We start from the raw sequence: 19,586 nt of genomic DNA on the forward strand, positions 1-19,586 counted from the left end.
CAATTGATAAATATACACATTATATATATATAATTTGACAATAACCGAAAATAAGAATATTTTATCCTTATTTTTGGTTGTTGCTTCAACCGATTTAAGGAAGAAAAAAGAAGAAAATATCTCCCCTTATTTTACTCCCTTTACACGGTTTAAAGGGTGTGAGGGGAATCATTTTTATATACTTCTTTTGACCTAATTCTGACATCACACAAAAAACCTAAAATTTAGAAATTAGGGTTCATCTTTTCTAGCAAAAGAGAGGCATTTCTCATAGCATTTTGGGTGCAACAATTAGGAGAATATCGATTTCGATATTGTTCTTAGGCCAAATTGCTAGGACCAAAGGTTAATTCTAAATCTCTATTCTTTTGTTTATGCAATTCGTTTATGACCAGCAATTTCATATATCATAATTCGTTATAACCCGAAATTTTCTTGATGAAATATACCGATATTTCTCACAAGTGGTATCAGAGCATAGGCCACGAAATTATTTTATATGATTTTCATAAATGGATTTACACAAAAAGATTTTTGAAAAGAAAAAAAAAATTCGGCCGTGAGTTTTTTTTTTTTTTGCCGAGAGCAAAATTTTTTTGCCGAGATGATTTTTGTTTTTGTTTTTGATGTTTTTGTTCCATTTGATTTATTCATATTGTTGTTTTAATTTGTTAAGATGATAATATGATAAATTTGTAGATGTTTTGATTTAATAAAAAGTTAAATTGAAATGTAAATGGAATTGTTTTGATTAATGATGATTATTTGTTTTTGCTATTTAGTTTTTGGCACACATGATGTTAAATTGTTGTTTAAGGATCATGATTCATTAATTTGAATGTTGATGATTATGCAAATCTTGTTCTAATAGTAACTTTAAACAAATTTGTTCATCTAAATGTTATTTTTTTATCGATAGAAAAAAAAAACTGTTTTTTTTTCGAATTATTGGGCTGTCAGCCGAGAGCTTAAAAAAAAGGGGCTGTTTTCGTTTTTTAATTCAGCCGAGAGCTTTAGCAGAAAAAAAAAACTGTTTTTTTTTTTACGATTTTTAGGGCTAAATCCCGAAAGAGAAAAAAAATAAAACGGTTTTTTGTTTTTTTTGGGATGATTACCGAGAGCTATTAATAAATTTTTTTTTTGGCCAATAATCTTTATACATTATTTATAATGTATGATTGTTTGTTGTGAAAAAGTTCACAAATTAAAGATACCCAATTATTTTAAAGAGGTTTAAAATAATGTTGGATTAATTCATATCAATAGCTAATGTGAATTAAGATTGGAATTATTGTGAGAAATTGAGGGATTGTCACATAATTTTGATAATTATAAAATAGGTGGTTTGGATAAATTACTCTACATAATTAAGGAATTATGTCTTGAATGGTTAATTTATAGTTGATGCATTTTTATTTAGTTGTATGAATCGATTGAATGGTTTATTTACGGTTTTTTGCAATCGGTTGTAATTTGTATTACCTAGTGTGGCCTTAGTTAATTATGTTTTCGTAATGATGGAAACATAATTTTAATGTAATTCTGAGATCTCGTATCTCCTTTGCTTTTCTTTAGTATTATGGTTTTGAAATTAGAATGTAAATAGGTTTATTTTGTAATTTATTAATTGTAATTTTGAGAAGACTAAAGATGGAGATTAGATTGCTCACTCCCGCTACATGGACCAATATGGAACATCAAGACAAGCTAGAATTCCAAAGTTGTATTTATGTTCATTTTGGTAGATAGGCCACACTAGGACTTTATTTTGTTTTACGTTTTTCCATTCTTATTGCTTTTCTTCGCTTCATAGTTGGTGCATCATATTCCGCCTAAACCAAACCACCTACTTAAATGCATGAAAATTGACTCATATAGTTTGGATGTTACTTTTCATTGACATACAGATGTCACACAATTTTAAGCCATCATCTTAGTTTATTCATTCTCGCATGCTAGATATTAGTTCACTTAAAATGAATTAAAATAAAGTTGATGGGATCTTCCTCTAAAATAAAATTGAGACTAGTCTTTATAAGGGCAAACAACTATGAATCCCTTCTTCGTCGGTAGGCATATAGGACCTTACTCTCCATATGACCCCTTCTACGTTGGGTAAGTAGTTTGTGTTGACTTAGTTTACCTCAACATTATAATCCGAAGAGTTTCTCGAGATTATGATGGACTATAGATAGAATTTACAGAAATTTATCAACCAAGAATTCTAAAAGTAGAATTAGCCAAAATGTTGGCTTATCAATTTACAGATAATTGAGTCTTGGGATCATTTATATAATTCTTGAGGAAGGTCAATTGTATAAATGCTTGAGTCTTCGCGTTATAACTGTATTGCATTAGACTTAAATCATAACGATGAGTATACTACTTACAACAAATGGCTGAAATTAATGATATCCCTATGCCAAGTGCCACACTTGGACGCGAGTCCTGGCTCAAAGCTTTCATGGACCACTTGAATCAGTTCACACGACTGAAGAATGACGGGTCCAACTTTGCGGACTGGGAGGCATCATTACGGAATGCTGTCATTGCTGATGGTAAGCTCAAGTACTTAACTGAGCCAATACCGCCAAACCCAGCCCCCAATGCAAGAGCTAACGAGTCACTTGCTTATAGTGACTTTGTCATGGAAGCGGGTGCGATAAAGAACGTACTCATTTTTGCAATGGAAACCAATTTGCAAAGACGCTTCATAGCCCACGGTGCAAACAAGATTTTCACCATGCTCACTAATGAGTTCTTAAAAGCACCGAGAATCGTTACTTATGAGCATACATGTCGCTTCTTTGATGCGAAACTCCAGAAGGGCCAACCAGTTAGCCCACACATTCTTAACATGATTGAGAATGTCGAGAAACTGGAGTCACTTGATTGCAAAATCAGTGAGAGCATAGTCATTGACCGTATGCTTCATTCACTTCATGATGGTTTTGCCCTCTTCAGGGCAAATTACTACATGAATGACATGAAGAAAAGTCCTCATGAGCTACACTGACTTCTCGTACAGACCGAGAAGGATATGAAATTGAGTGGGAGCATGAAGCAAGATGTTCTCATGATTTCCAACAAGAATAAGGGTAAGGGCAAAGCTCACGGCGACCTAACTGTAGGAAAGCCAAAGTTTAAAAAGTCAGGAAACGGTAAGAGTGGGCTTGGTGAGACTAGTGGCTCACAAGGTAAGGCAAAGAGCAAGGACGGTAATGTTGAATGCCACCATTGTCACAAGACTGGACATTGGAGGAGGAATTGTCCCATGTACCGTGAGGACATAAAAGCAGGCCGCGTCAATCCTGTTGGTATGTCATCTTATATTCATATGATTGAGATTAACCATGCAAGTTTCGGAACTTGGGTACTTGATACTGGTTGTGGTTCTCATCTGTGTAATCATTTGCAGGGCCTAAAAAACATCAAACCCCTTGCAAAGGGTGATGTGGACCTGCGAGTCGGGAATGGAGCACGAGTTGCTGCAGTCTCAATGGGAACATACATAATCCAGCTCCCTAGTGATTTTGAGTTATATTTATATAACTGTTACTATGTACCCAGTTTATCTAATAATATTATTTCTGTTTCCGTACTTGATAAAGACGGTTTTTCATTTTTAATAACGGACAATAGCTGTATTTTCTCTTTTAATGAAATGGTTTATGGCAAAGCAGTTTCCATGAATGGAATTTATATCTTAGATCAAACCACAGATATATTACATGTGAATAATAAGAAATTAAAGGTTGGTGACAAAGATCAAACTTATCTATGGCATTGTCGAATGGGACACATAAATGAAAAACGTGTAAAGAAACTCATTGAAAATGGGACTATTCCCACATTTGATTTCTCTACATTTGGCACGTGTGAATCATGTCTTATCGGCAAAATGACTCGACTTTCCTTCAAAGGTGTTGGAATGCGCGCTAGTGACCTATTAGGACTCATATATACTGATGTATGTGGACCTATGTCAATCACCGCTAGAGATGGCTATATATATTTTATCACTTTCACGGACGATTTGAGTAGATACGGATATGTCTACTTAATGAAGCATAAAAGTGAGTCTTTTGAAAAATTTAAGGAATACCAGAATAAGGTTGAGAACCAACTGGGTAGAAAGCTTAAAGCACTCCGTTCAGATTGGGGTGGCGAATATCTTTCAAATGAGTTTGATCAACACCTTAAAGACAGTGGAATAGTTTTACAGTTAACTCCACCTGGAACACCTCAATTAAATGGTGTGTCTGAACAGAGAAATCGAACACTACTTGATATGGTTCGATCCATGATGAGTCACACGGCAATACCTGATTCATTATGGGGTTTTGCTCTTTTGTCAGCTGCTCTTATACTTAACTGAAGTTCGTCTAAAGCTGTCGACAAGACTCCATATGAAATGTGGAAGGGAACGGTCGCTAACTTGTCCTTTATTCGGGTTTAGGGCTGCGAGGCTTATGTCAAGTGAAGACACGAGGATAAGCTCGGCCCGCGATCGGTCAAGACATACTTTATTGGTTATCCAAAAGGAATGTTTGGTCATTACTTCTATTCGCCTACCGAACATCGAGTTTTTGTTGCGGCTAGTGCAAAGTTCTTAGAGAAAGAATTTCTCGAGAACAAGTCAAGTAATAGAACCTTTGAGCTATCGGAGATTCAAGAACCAACAACCGAGGAACAGATGGAGGAAGTTGTTCCTTCAACTGATGATACGGTTAATATTCCTCAGGAACCTAATCCTCCAGACAGATACATTGGTATGGTCGAGAAAAATGACGTTTTGCTCCTAGAGAGTAATGAACCCGCTACCTATAAAGGTGCCATGACCTGTTCCGACTCTAAGCTATGGCTTGAAGCCATGCAATCTGAGATGGAATCTATGTATGAGAATAACGTATGGGATCTTGTTGATTTACCTAACAAGGTACGACCTCTTCAGTGTAAATGGCTTTACAAAATAAAGCATTCTGTAGACGGGCAACCAGATACCTATAAAGCACGACTAGTGGCAAAAGGTTTCACTCAAGTGGACGGATTGCATTATGATGAAATTTTTGCACCTGTAGTTATGTTGCGTTCCTTTCGGATAATCTTAGCGATTGCCGCTTTTCATGACTATGAAATTTGGCAGATGGATGTGAAAACCGCCTTCTTAAACGGTTATTTGGAGGAGGAATTGTACATGGTACAACTCGAAGGTTTCATAGATCCTGAAAATCCTAAGAAAGTGTGCAAGCTTAAGCGTTCCATTTATGGACTTAAGCAAGCTTCTCGGAGTTGGAATCATCGTTTCGACCAGGTGATAAAAGAGTATGGTTTCACTCGATCGGTCGAGGAACCATGCTTATATATCAAGTCGAGTGGGAGCAAGATTGTATTCTTGATATTGTATGTCGATGACATACTCTTTATTGGGAATGACATTCCTCTCTTATCTTCGGTAAAAGGATGGTTGAAGAACCATTTCCAGATGAAAGATATGGGTGAGGCACAACGCATATTGGGAATCCTTATCTATCAAGATAGATCACGACGGATGTTATAACTGAGTCAGGAGTCTTATTTAGATAAGATTCTTGAAAGGTTCAGCATGACCAACTCCAAGAAGGGGAACCTTCCAATGACGTCTGGGATGCATTTGAGCAAGTCTCAGTCACCCAAGACACTTGAAGGGGTTGAACGCATGAGTCGTGTTCCTTATCCATCAGCCATAGGATCAATCATGTATGCCATGATATGCACACGTCCAGACGTGGCATATGCATTGAGTATGACCAGTCGGTACCAAGGCAATCCAGGTGAAACACACTGGATAACTGTTAAAAACATCCTTAAGTACCTACGGAGGACTAAGGATTGGGTACTGACTTATAGAAGAGATACTAAGCTATGTGCAATCGGTTACGCAGATGCTAGCTTCCAAACGGATCGAGATGATTCAAAATCTCAGTCTGGATTCGTTTTTACTCTTAATAGTGTTGTGGTCAGCTGGAAAAGTTCCAAACAGGAAGTTGTAGCAGATTCTACTACTGAATCTGAGTACTATGCCGCTTTAGAAGCTGATACGTGCATTTTATATAGTCTTTTTAGCCTAATTTATGCGCGTATCTTTATGCTTTTATCGTGGTTTTATGCTACGAAATGCCCCGAATATGCTACTTTGGTGTATTTTGTCTTAATTGCAGGAATGGACCATAAAGTAGTAGATTCAAGCCTAAAACATGTCCCTACGCATGCATTTAGGAGGTGAGCTGAGTCGGAGCTTGGAAAGTGCTATTTTGAGATGCGCATTGGAGTAAGGAAGTTAGGCGAGCCAAGAGAGTACTTCAATTTGCTAGTTCCTGCTTGTAAGAGACATATCTCGAGTTCTACAACAGTTATTAAGGTGATTCCAGTTGGAGGTGAAAGCTTATCCTCTTAGCTTTCCAACGCCACCAACCACGCCTTATTTGTCCAAGTAACGAAGAAATGGCAGCCGTTTGAAGTTCAGTGCGCGAAGCAGGAATTACGCGCTGAGAAGTGCTCGATCGAGAACTACTTCTATTCGATCGAGAGCCAATTTGCTCCATCGAGAGCCACCTATTCTGGATCGAGTGATTAAAGGGAAAGAAGTCCTCGATCGAGAGGAATTGTTCTCGATCGAGAGGAATGCCAAGGAATATCACTCGATCGAGTGCTTTAGTTAGTCGATCGAGTGGATTTTTGCTTCGGGCTGGGCTTTTTAGGTTTAATTCCGTCACTAGGTTTAATAAGCCCTATTTTCTTATAAATAGGGAGTCAGTATGTCGATGTAAACACACACACTATATACTCTCTTTCTCTTCTCTTCTTCTATCTCTCACACTTTTGCTACATTGCTGATTACTGTTACTCTGTTCTTATTTCCGGATCCTTAATTTCAGTAAATTCTTCTCTCTTTTGTCTCTTTTTATTTAATGTTTATTATTCCCTCTCCCTATTTATTTATTGTACTTATTTATTCCATGTCTAGCTAAATCCCCCTGGTATGTTAGGATTAGGGAAGCCGTGGTAGCGATGCTTTAATTGTATTAAATAGATTAGCCCTGCGATAGGAATTGTATTAGGCAATTTAACTGTTATCCGGTCGAATGAATGCATGCAGGAGACCATAAATCTAGTTAACCCCGACCTAGATCGAAAGATTGGAAGGGAAGGCTTGCTTAATTACAATAGGGTATAGCAGTGAGGGCGAAAGTTAAGCTGTTTACGCTCTAGGGCGGTTTAAGGACCGAAAGGTGACGACCATAGCTCTTCTTATCAATAGTCTAATCGCCTTAGTATTCTCGATAATATAAGATCTGATAGCTACCACGGTGGACCGACTCCTAGCATACTTCCTTTCTCTTATTGTTAATCTCTCTCATCTTTTTCCCTCGCTTTAGTCTCTAGTAGTTAAATCAATTCAAAACCCCCAATTGTGACACTTAGACAGATAAACGGACAAATAGATAGTACACCGCCTCCCTGTGGAGATCGACCCTACTTACCGCTGACTTCTGTTAGTAGTACTTAGGTATTTTATTTTTGGTACGAAACGACAGTATCAAATTTTGGCGCCGTTGCCGGGGAGGCAATCTATTTATTTATTTGTTTAATTTTATCTGTTTTTAGCCTCAGGGGATTTTTCCCTTGAGGCCGTTTTAATCTTTTGTTTAGTGCTGTTTTGATAGGCCTTACAGGTACTACCTAGACAGTTCTAGGTGAAAGACCATCAAAGGGAAGGCTTGAGTACCTTTGACCCATCACCGATGTCCCATTATATGGAACAGCCGGTGATCTGCTACGGGAGATGTGGTTCTGCTGAGCACAATGCAGCTGTAGTTGTGCCGCCACATCCGCCCTATCAATGGCCACCGCAACAAGATTCCCCTGATATACAAGAAGAAGACATTGCGGAGCTGAAATCCTTGATGGAGGCACTGGCATTCCAAGTGCAAGAATATGTCTCGCGATTTGATGAGCTCGAGTCTCAGCTTGCTCAATTAGCAATTGAGATGGAGAGAGAAGAGGTCGCGGAGCTGACATATTTAATGAGAATGCTTGTATCACAAATGCAAGAGAGTGATAGGTATATGGATGCTCGAATCCCGAACTCGAGTCACAAATAGCTCGGTTAGCAAACAGATGCAAGAAGAAGAGGTTTACCTTGCTGAGAGCGGTTTTTCTCCTGAGGAAACCGTGTTGCCCAATGATGAGGATGACTTCTATGACTCGGACGACGAGTTCCTTTCATATTTCACTGCCCCACGTGAAGATTTCAGCTCTATGCAGGAAGAATCACTCGATCGAGTGACTTATAATGGTCGATCGAGTGAATTTCCAGAAGACAGTCCTCGATCGAGTAATATCCCTTCTCGATCGAGTGACATGCAGGAGGATAGTTCTCGATCGAGTGATGTTGTTACTCGATCGAGTGAGATGCGGGAGGAAGTTGGTCGATCGAGTGATTATTCTGCTCGATCGACTGAAATGGCCATTGGGAGCTTTGGTTCGTCATTTTGGTTTGATTTGGATGACGAGTCTGACGATGATGAAGGTTACGGTAAACCTCCCATATTCACAGCCGAGTCGGATACACTTGAAGCTGCGATCTACGGGATGGATTCCACTGAGGAGGTTGATGAAGAAGCAGCTGAGACGGTAATTACTCCTAGCACGGAAGAGGTAATGAATTCTTTTATCTATGATTCCGTCATTAAGAGTGATCAACCTGAGGTAGTAAACGGTAATTTCATTATTATTTGTAAATTGCCTCGTCTTATTCATGCTTCCTTTTTCAAAGCTATACCCCCTCATATGTGGACGCATAATTTAGCAAATTCTCACCGTACATGTCATCTCAAAATTGCTAATCCGAATCGGGACCCCTATATATTGACAGTTGCTCCCGCGCTCCTTTATTATGTGGATAAATTTAGGAGCTCACATAGGAAATTTGTTAGACTCAAACGGTTGTTTAATTTCATTTCCTATTTCTGTATTCCACTTGGGTGCTACTTATGCTGTTGTGTAGCACATGCGCAGCTATTTGACAGGTTGTTGCGCGCTTTGAGCTGTTTTGATTGTATTTGATTATAGAGGCTTGAAGAAAAAGAAGGTCGAGCTGGGACCTGACTGAAGCTAGCGCTACCCGGGAGGCAACCCGACGATTTTATTTTGCTTTTTATTCAATTTCAGTTGTAATAAATGGTTTTATACCATAGACTATCTCAGTGTGCTTGTCTTGTTAGTTTGCGGGCTGTTTTCATTTGCATTTTGCAGGAATTCATCGAGCATCACTCGATCGAGTGGTTTTTTCTACTCGATCGAGCACTGTAGCTGAAGGATTCACTCGATCGAGTGATTAATCACTCGATCGACCCCCTGCAGAATGAGAAACCACTCGATCGACCCATATTCCTGTCGATCGAGCAGTTTTTGCATGCCCATTCACGTATTGACTTGGATTAGCTTCCTGAGACGGTTTTCCGGGCCTTTAGCAACCTCCCATTTCATGGTCGGTTTGGGGAGGTCCCCTTATTCGCGCAATCTTGTGAGTTTTCCGCATTTACTCTTTTTCTCCTTCAGTTTGCATTTCCTTTCCATGTTTTGGTACAATGGGGGCATTGTACGGTTTGGTTTGGGGAGGTTATGCATCCATATCTGTGTCTGCATATTGTTTTTATTTGCATTTCAGTTATCACGTTTAATTTTCTGTTTGCATTGTTTTTATTTCAAGAAAATTCAAAATCACATAAAAATTGAAAAAAAAAATTCATAAAAATTCAAAAAATTTCACGTTTATTTTTGCATATAGGTTGAGTCGGAATGGTAGATTTCAATGATGAAATTGCACTACTTTTGTCTTTTTGCTTAAGCCTTGCATTGAACTGTTACCTTTTAGCTTTGTCTTTTGCATAATCTACGAGTTAATGTTTAATTTAGCTGAACGAATAGACTTGACCTGAAATTGTGGCAACCTACTTATAATTTCTAAGATTTAGAGCCGTATAAACTGGTGTCATTTATGACCAGTTTCACGTAGGATTGTGAGTAGTTACTCCTTGCATAACATGTATCATCAATGTGCACATATATGAAATTCAGTTGCTTTTTGCCATCATACATTCGGGTTAGTGGTTGGTGTCACATGCAGGGAGGTGCTTACATTCCCTTTCTTTCATTTTTACCCATTTAACTCCACATTAGCCAAATTTGCCATTGACCCTTTAACTACATTCCAAATTTAGCCTTGCCTTGTCAAGCTAGTCTAGATTGTTGTTTTGCGGTATATATTTCATTGTATCAAGTTTGGCTTGTATCTATTGTTTTGGAGTTGGTATTTATGAAGAAAAGGAATCGAAAAAAAAAAAGAAAAAGAAAAATGAAAAAAAAAGGAATGAAAAAGAAGAAACCGAAAGAAATAGAAAGAAAAGAAAAGAAAAAAAAAAGAGGTTGTTTGATTGACGGTTTCTACTCCTATGTTCTACCTTATTTCATATGAGGAGTATGTTTGGTTCGGTTTGGTGAGTTTTATGCCAAGTGAAGGGCATGTGCTTATTCCATAATTGAGTTGAGAATTGGATGTTGTCATATGGTTCTGTTTAGGTACTAGCTTGATCACCTATACCTCCACATTCCCATAAATGTTTTGCCTTTTCTTACCCATTGCCTCACTTTACCATATCTTTGTAAGCCCTCGGCTGTGACGGACCTTGTTTGGTTGGAATGTATGAACGGTAGCTAGAATTGTTTATCATATTAGTTGCATGCATGTTTATGTGGGTCGTAGTCTAGGTGAGCGACTATATTTCTTTCTTTCTCTTACATATATATGTTCACCCTTTGCTTCATGAGAGAGAGTGACCCGTGAGAGTCCATTGTTAAAGGTCTTGCAAGGTCGACGGTTCAGCTTTATTTACAAACATCTTATAACTCGTTTGCATTTGGCTGTCTTGCTATAAGTGTTAGTTTGCTTGCATTAAATTGGCTTAAGTGGGCATTTGTAGCTAGCTCTGAGTTATCTTTTTCCGTTCCTTTAGTTGCATTTTAGTTTACTCGGGGACGAGTAAAGGTTTGGTTTGGGGAGATTTGATACGTGCATTTTATATAGTCTTTTTAGCCTAATTTATGCGCGTATCTTTATGCTTTTATCGTGGTTTTATGCTACGAAATGCCCCGAATATGCTACTTTGGTGTATTTTGTCTTAATTGCAGGAATGGACCATAAAGTAGTAGATTCAAGCCTAAAACATGTCCCTACGCATGCATTTAGGAGGTGAGCTGAGTCGGAGCTTGGAAAGTGCTATTTTGAGATGCGCATTGGAGTAAGGAAGTTAGGCGAGCCAAGAGAGTACTTCAATTTGCTAGTTCCTGCTTGTAAGAGACATATCTCGAGTTCTACAACAGTTATTAAGGTGATTCCAGTTGGAGGTGAAAGCTTATCCTCTTAGCTTTCCAACGCCACCAACCACGCCTTATTTGTCCAAGTAACGAAGAAATGGCAGCCGTTTGAAGTTCAGTGCGCGAAGCAGGAATTACGCGCTGAGAAGTGCTCGATCGAGAACTACTTCTATTCGATCGAGAGCCAATTTGCTCCATCGAGAGCCACCTATTCTGGATCGAGTGATTAAAGGGAAAGAAGTCCTCGATCGAGAGGAATTGTTCTCGATCGAGAGGAATGCCAAGGATGTAGCAAAAATTGAGTTATCACGAGGAATTGTTTTTATTTGCATTTCAGTTATCACGTTTAATTTTCTGTTTGCATTGTTTTTATTTCAAGAAAATTCAAAATCACATAAAAATTGAAAAAAAAAATTCATAAAAATTCAAAAAATTTCACGTTTATTTTTGCATATAGGTTGAGTCGGAATGGTAGATTTCAATGATGAAATTGCACTACTTTTGTCTTTTTGCTTAAGCCTTGCATTGAACTGTTACCTTTTAGCTTTGTCTTTTGCATAATCTACGAGTTAATGTTTAATTTAGCTGAACGAATAGACTTGACCTGAAATTGTGGCAACCTACTTATAATTTCTAAGATTTAGAGCCGTATAAACTGGTGTCATTTATGACCAGTTTCACGTAGGATTGTGAGTAGTTACTCCTTGCATAACATGTATCATCAATGTGCACATATATGAAATTCAGTTGCTTTTTGCCATCATACATTCGGGTTAGTGGTTGGTGTCACATGCAGGGAGGTGCTTACATTCCCTTTCTTTCATTTTTACCCATTTAACTCCACATTAGCCAAATTTGCCAGTTGACCCTTTAACTACATTCCAAATTTAGCCTGCCTTGTCAAGCTAGTCTAGATTGTTGTTTTGCGGTATATATTTCATTGTATCAAGTTTGGCTTGTATCTATTGTTTTGGAGTTGGTATTTATGAAGAAAAGGAATCGAAAAAAAAAAAGAAAAAGAAAAATGAAAAAAAAAGGAATGAAAAAGAAGAAACCGAAAGAAATAGAAAGAAAAGAAAAGAAAAAAAAAAGAGGTTGTTTGATTGACGGTTTCTACTCCTATGTTCTACCTTATTTCATATGAGGAGTATGTTTGGTTCGGTTTGGTGAGTTTTATGCCAAGTGAAGGGCATGTGCTTATTCCATAATTGAGTTGAGAATTGGATGTTGTCATATGGTTCTGTTTAGGTACTAGCTTGATCACCTATACCTCCACATTCCCATAAATGTTTTGCCTTTTCTTACCCATTGCCTCACTTTACCATATCTTTGTAAGCCCTCGGCTGTGACGGACCTTGTTTGGTTGGAATGTATGAACGGTAGCTAGAATTGTTTATCATATTAGTTGCATGCATGTTTATGTGGGTCGTAGTCTAGGTGAGCGACTATATTTCTTTCTTTCTCTTACATATATATGTTCACCCTTTGCTTCATGAGAGAGAGTGACCCGTGAGAGTCCATTGTTAAAGGTCTTGCAAGGTCGACGGTTCAGCTTTATTTACAAACATCTTATAACTCGTTTGCATTTGGTCATCTTGCTATAAGTGTTAGTTTGCTTGCATTAAATTGGCTTAAGTGGGCATTTGTAGCTAGCTCTGAGTTATCTTTTTCCGTTCCTTTAGTTGCATTTTAGTTTACTCGGGGACGAGTAAAGGTTTGGTTTGGGGAGATTTGATACGTGCATTTTATATAGTCTTTTTAGCCTAATTTATGCGCGTATCTTTATGCTTTTATCGTGGTTTTATGCTACGAAATGCCCCGAATATGCTACTTTGGTGTATTTTGTCTTAATTGCAGGAATGGACCATAAAGTAGTAGATTCAAGCCTAAAACATGTCCCTACGCATGCATTTAGGAGGTGAGCTGAGTCGGAGCTTGGAAAGTGCTATTTTGAGATGCGCATTGGAGTAAGGAAGTTAGGCGAGCCAAGAGAGTACTTCAATTTGCTAGTTCCTGCTTGTAAGAGACATATCTCGAGTTCTACAACAGTTATTAAGGTGATTCCAGTTGGAGGTGAAAGCTTATCCTCTTAGCTTTCCAACGCCACCAACCACGCCTTATTTGTCCAAGTAACGAAGAAATGGCAGCCGTTTGAAGTTCAGTGCGCGAAGCAGGAATTACGCGCTGAGAAGTGCTCGATCGAGAACTACTTCTATTCGATCGAGAGCCAATTTGCTCCATCGAGAGCCACCTATTCTGGATCGAGTGATTAAAGGGAAAGAAGTCCTCGATCGAGAGGAATTGTTCTCGATCGAGAGGAATGCCAAGGATGTAGCAAAAATTGAGTTATCACGAGGAATTGTTTTTATTTGCATTTCAGTTATCACGTTTAATTTTCTGTTTGCATTGTTTTTATTTCAAGAAAATTCAAAATCACATAAAAATTGAAAAAAAAAATTCATAAAAATTCAAAAAATTTCACGTTTATTTTTGCATATAGGTTGAGTCGGAATGGTAGATTTCAATGATGAAATTGCACTACTTTTGTCTTTTTGCTTAAGCCTTGCATTGAACTGTTACCTTTTAGCTTTGTCTTTTGCATAATCTACGAGTTAATGTTTAATTTAGCTGAACGAATAGACTTGACCTGAAATTGTGGCAACCTACTTATAATTTCTAAGATTTAGAGCCGTATAAACTGGTGTCATTTATGACCAGTTTCACGTAGGATTGTGAGTAGTTACTCCTTGCATAACATGTATCATCAATGTGCACATATATGAAATTCAGTTGCTTTTTGCCATCATACATTCGGGTTAGTGGTTGGTGTCACATGCAGGGAGGTGCTTACATTCCCTTTCTTTCATTTTTACCCATTTAACTCCACATTAGCCAAATTTGCCGATTGACCCTTTAACTACATTCCAAATTTAGCCTGCCTTGTCAAGCTAGTCTAGATTGTTATTTTGCGGTATATATTTCATTGTATCAAGTTTGGCTTGTATCTATTGTTTTGGAGTTGGTATTTATGAAGAAAAGGAATCGAAAAAAAAAAGAAAAAGAAAAATGAAAAAAAAAAGGAATGAAAAAGAAGAAACCGAAAGAAATAGAAAGAAAAGAAAAGAAAAAAAAAAGAGGTTGTTTGATTGACGGTTTCTACTCCTATGTTCTACCTTATTTCATATGAGGAGTATGTTTGGTTCGGTTTGGTGAGTTTTATGCCAAGTGAAGGGCATGTGCTTATTCCATAATTGAGTTGAGAATTGGATGTTGTCATATGGTTCTGTTTAGGTACTAGCTTGATCACCTATACCTCCACATTCCCATAAATGTTTTGCCTTTTCTTACCCATTGCCTCACTTTACCATATCTTTGTAAGCCCTCGGCTGTGACGGACCTTGTTTGGTTGGAATGTATGAACGGTAGCTTAATTGTTTATCATATTAGCTGCATGCATGTTTATGTGGGTCGTAGTCTAGGTGAGCGACTATATTTCTTTCTTTCTCTTACATATATATGTTCACCCTTTGCTTCATGAGAGAGAGTGACCCGTGAGAGTCCATTGTTAAAGGTCTTGCAAGGTCGACGGTTCACTTTTATTTACAAACATCTTATAACTCGTTTGCATTTGGCTGTCTTGCTATAAGTGTTAGTTTGCTTGCATTAAATTGGCTTAAGTGGACATTTGTAGCTAGCTCTGAGTTATCTTTTTCCGTTCCTTTAGTTGCATTTTAGTTTACTCGGGGACGAGTAAAGGTTTGGTTTGGGGAGATTTGATACGTGCATTTTATATAGTCTTTTTAGCCTAATTTATGCGCGTATCTTTATGCTTTTATCGTGGTTTTATGCTACGAAATGCCCCGAATATGCTACTTTGGTGTATTTTGTCTTAATTGCAGGAATGGACCATAAAGTAGTAGATTCAAGCCTAAAACATGTCCCTACGCATGCATTTAGGAGGTGAGCTGAGTCGGAGCTTGGAAAGTGCTATTTTGAGATGCGCATTGGAGTAAGGAAGTTAGGCGAGCCAAGAGAGTACTTCAATTTGCTAGTTCCTGCTTGTAAGAGACATATCTCGAGTTCTACAACAGTTATTAAGGTGATTCCAGTTGGAGGTGAAAGCTTATCCTCTTAAATTTCCAACGCCACCAACCACGCCTTATTTGTCCAAGTAACGAAGAAATGGCAGCCGTTTGAAGTTCAGTGCGCGAAGCAGGAATTACGCGCTGAGAAGTGCTCGATCGAGAACTACTTCTATTCGATCGAGAGCCAATTTGCTCCATCGAGAGCCACCTATTCTGGATCGAGTGATTAAAGGGAAAGAAGTCCTCGATCGAGAGGAATTGTTCTCGATCGAGAGGAATGCCAAGGATTATCACTCGATCGAGTGCTTTAGTTAGTCGATCGAGTGGATTTTTGCTTCGGGCTGGGCTTTTTAGGTTTAATTCCGTCACTAGGTTTAATAAGCCCTATTTTCTTATAAATAGGAGTCGTATGTCGATGTAAACACACACACTATATACTCTCTTTCTCTTCTCTTCTTCTATCTCTCACACTTTTGCTACATTGCTTTGATTCTTTGTTACTCTTGTTCTTATTTCCGGATCCTTAATTTCAGTAAATTCTTCTCTCTTTTCTCTCTTTTTATTTAATGTTTATTATTCCCTCTCCCTATTTATTTATTGTACTTATTTATTCCATGTCTAGCTAAATCCCCCTGGTATGTTAGGATTAGGGAAGCCGTGGTAGCGATGCTTTAATTGTATTAAATAGATTAGCCCTGCGATAGGAATTGTATTAGGCAATTTAACTGTTATCCGGTCGAATGAATGCATGCAGGAGACCATAAATCTAGTTAACACCGACCTAGATCGAAAGATTGGAAGGGAAGGCTTGCTTAATTACAATAGGGTATAGCGATGAGGGCGAAAGTTAAGTCATTTACGCTCTAGGGCGGTTTAAGGACCGAAAGGTGACGACCATAGCTCTTCTTATCAATAGTCTAATCGCCTTAGTATTCTCGATAATATAAGATCTGATAGCTACCACGGTGGACCGACTCCTAGCATACTTCCTTTCTCTTATTGTTAATCTCTCTCATCTTTTTCCCTCGCTTTAGTCTCTAGTAGTTAAATCAATTCAAAACCCCCAATTGTGACACTTAGACAGATAAACGGACAAATAGATAGTACACCGCCTCCCTGTGGAGATCGACCCTACTTACCGCTGACTTCTGTTAGTAGTACTTAGGTATTTTATTTTTGGTACGAAACGACAGTATCAGAAGCAGCAAATGAAGCTATATGGATGCGTCAATTCTTACAAGGACTAACCATAGTTCCTAGTTCGAATGACCCAATCACCATCTATTGTGACAATAGAGGTGCCATCTTCCAGGCCAAGGAGCCTAAGTCTAGCAACAAGTCTAGACATGTACATTGGAAAGCTCACCTGATCCGTGATTACGTGGAGCAAGAGGAGATAGTGATTGACAAGATAGCTTCGGATGATAACATCGCGGACCCTCTCACTAAACCATTGAAATATGATAAGCATGAAGGGCACGTTATTTCCATGGGAATTAAACGTGTTCCTGAGTTGTACTAGTTGCTAATGAATTCGATACATTATCTTTTTCATATGCTATTTATAACTTCATCGTATTATTTCATATTTTGTTTTTCATGTGGATTGTACGACAACATTGAACGCCACAAAGTGAACTGAATTACATTATATTTGTTTTGGTCCGTATTCGCCTACATGAGCTTATAACTCTGGCTATTATTTTGTGAAGTTGATTGATGGTGGGTTCAACGAGCCATAAGTCAAACGGTTGGCTGATCGATCACAGATGCGAGTTATAACGATACCTCGTAGGACAATTGTGACAACGTAATGGAGTCCTAAATGTTTAAAAACATTCGGTGCCAGGTCGTGGATTGGACGTCCATTGTGTTCCTAGAGTCGATTCTTTTGACTATCGACTGTCTCTTGAGATTAAGGCAGTTTTTGGGTGACTTTGGTTCCTTTCTCATGGTCGACCGTAACAGGAGGCTAAGCAGATTTTTACTGGGTCATTTCATAATGTGCTTATATTTGCAGGATTCGAGTTGAAGAAAATATCCAACCTTTATCAGGTTTAGTTATTTCTCAGGGCCACTCGAGGAGTTGTAACTGAAATGCATGGCCATGCTCGAATGATGATTCGTTTATCAGTTAAGTTACTCTCTAGTCGGGAAAACCACTCTTGATATTGATCACTTGTAAAATACGACCTTTGTGAATACGGATTTTGCAAATTGTTTTACATTGAGCGGGATAAATTTTAGGATATGAAAATCGGTTATCGCACATACACTTGTGAGGACAAGTGGGAGATTGTTGGAGCTAGTGTCCTCCACAGTTAGTGTGATAACATATATAAATCTCTTATAGGTTCACAAGGGTATACTTAGTATTTTATCAGTTGATTAACGTTTACTTAATAACGGTTGGCTTGCTAGAAGTTTGTGTTGGAATATGTGTCCTCCGACAATAATGCGATCACAACTGTTGGTCATAATGATCACATGTTTAAATCTCATTTTAAGAATACATGTGGGATGTAATATTTTACAGTCAACTGGTTCACACATATCGGTAATGATTGGCTGACTAGAGTTTGACATTACTGTCGTGCGACGGTGGTGATCAGTTGATCCCCTTAGGTCATACCTATAGGGAAATACTCTTAATTGATTATTTAATTAATCGTATACCGATACGAGTTAATTAAATTGCTTAAAATTGACGGATGATTTTGTGAGTATAATTAACGTATCTTATTGTAATATGATTAAATGAGACACGGTCTAAGTAATCGAATTGTATTATTACTTAGATGAAATTATTGTTTACAGAAACAATTGAAACAGAATGAATAAATTATTATAAATACAGAATGTTGTAGTTTATAATACGGAAACACTTTTGGCACAAGTAATTACGAATTACTAGTCGATTTTGTAAATGACATATTTTATGAGTATGTTGATTTTTAATATATTAAAAATACATTACATTGTGACATGTCATGTAACATGTTACATGTGACAAAATTGACAAATGACAAAATAAAATGGACCATCCATTTTATAATGAAAGTGCCGAAAATGGAGGGGTTATTGGGTTAATATTGTGTTTTCATTTTAGTGGAAAACACAATCATGAAAGCTAACTACTAGCCATGCAACCTTATAGCTTTTGAGAAGAGCAATTATTGCATGCATAGGCTCCCCATAAAGCCCCCCTCCCAACCGGTTTTCCCATGCAACACCTAATATGGTTTTTTCTCCATTATTCATTCTTCTTCACCAAAATATTTTCTAGTGTAAGAAAATGCTAAAAACTCTCTATAATTTATGATAATTCTAGAGAAATAAACTCACAAATACACTACCCCTTGAACCGAAATTTCAAGAGCAAAATTAATATTTTGTGTCATATTTGAAGCAAAACTAATATTATTACTAGATCTAAATAATATTGGTTATTATGAGTGTTCCTTGGGTATATGCTTTTGGGAGGGATTCTATACTTGAATCTTGTTCATCCATAAGGAAAGCTCAAGAACTAAGTATGGTAGGTGACCTTACTAGTGCCCAAATATCCGAAACATGCAATGTAAGGAACCGATTTCTTCTCTTAACTCTTGTTGTTTGCATGCATAAGATTAGTAATTAATTTTATGACTAAATTAATTTGAAACATATATGAATATGTTGTATAATGAGATATAGATTTCGAACAAGCGGTATCAAGAGCCTTTGGTTGTTTGCATGCAAATCGGTTATTGTTTTTCCGAGTTATACGATTAACATATAAAACTCATAAATTTGTGTTATTATGATATATCACGAAAATAATTTATGCATGTTAAAGTTTCTGATCCTAAAATGTATTTAGGATATTTTGGTTAATTTATGGATTTTTATTGTTCATTTTATATAATATTGGCATTAAAATGTGATTTTTATGATAAAAATGTCATTTTTGGACGAAAATTAGCTAAACTTTGAATTTTTCAGTGGTTTTTGGATTTGTTTTCACATATATTATTTTTAGTTGATCTGGAAATTTTCATAAGTTTTGGAGTTCTTATGCTCGTAAAATGGATTTTTCATGAT

Source organism: Silene latifolia, chromosome 10 (genome assembly GCF_048544455.1).
Source record: "Silene latifolia isolate original U9 population chromosome 10, ASM4854445v1, whole genome shotgun sequence".
Lineage (NCBI taxonomy): Eukaryota > Viridiplantae > Streptophyta > Magnoliopsida > Caryophyllales > Caryophyllaceae > Silene > Silene latifolia.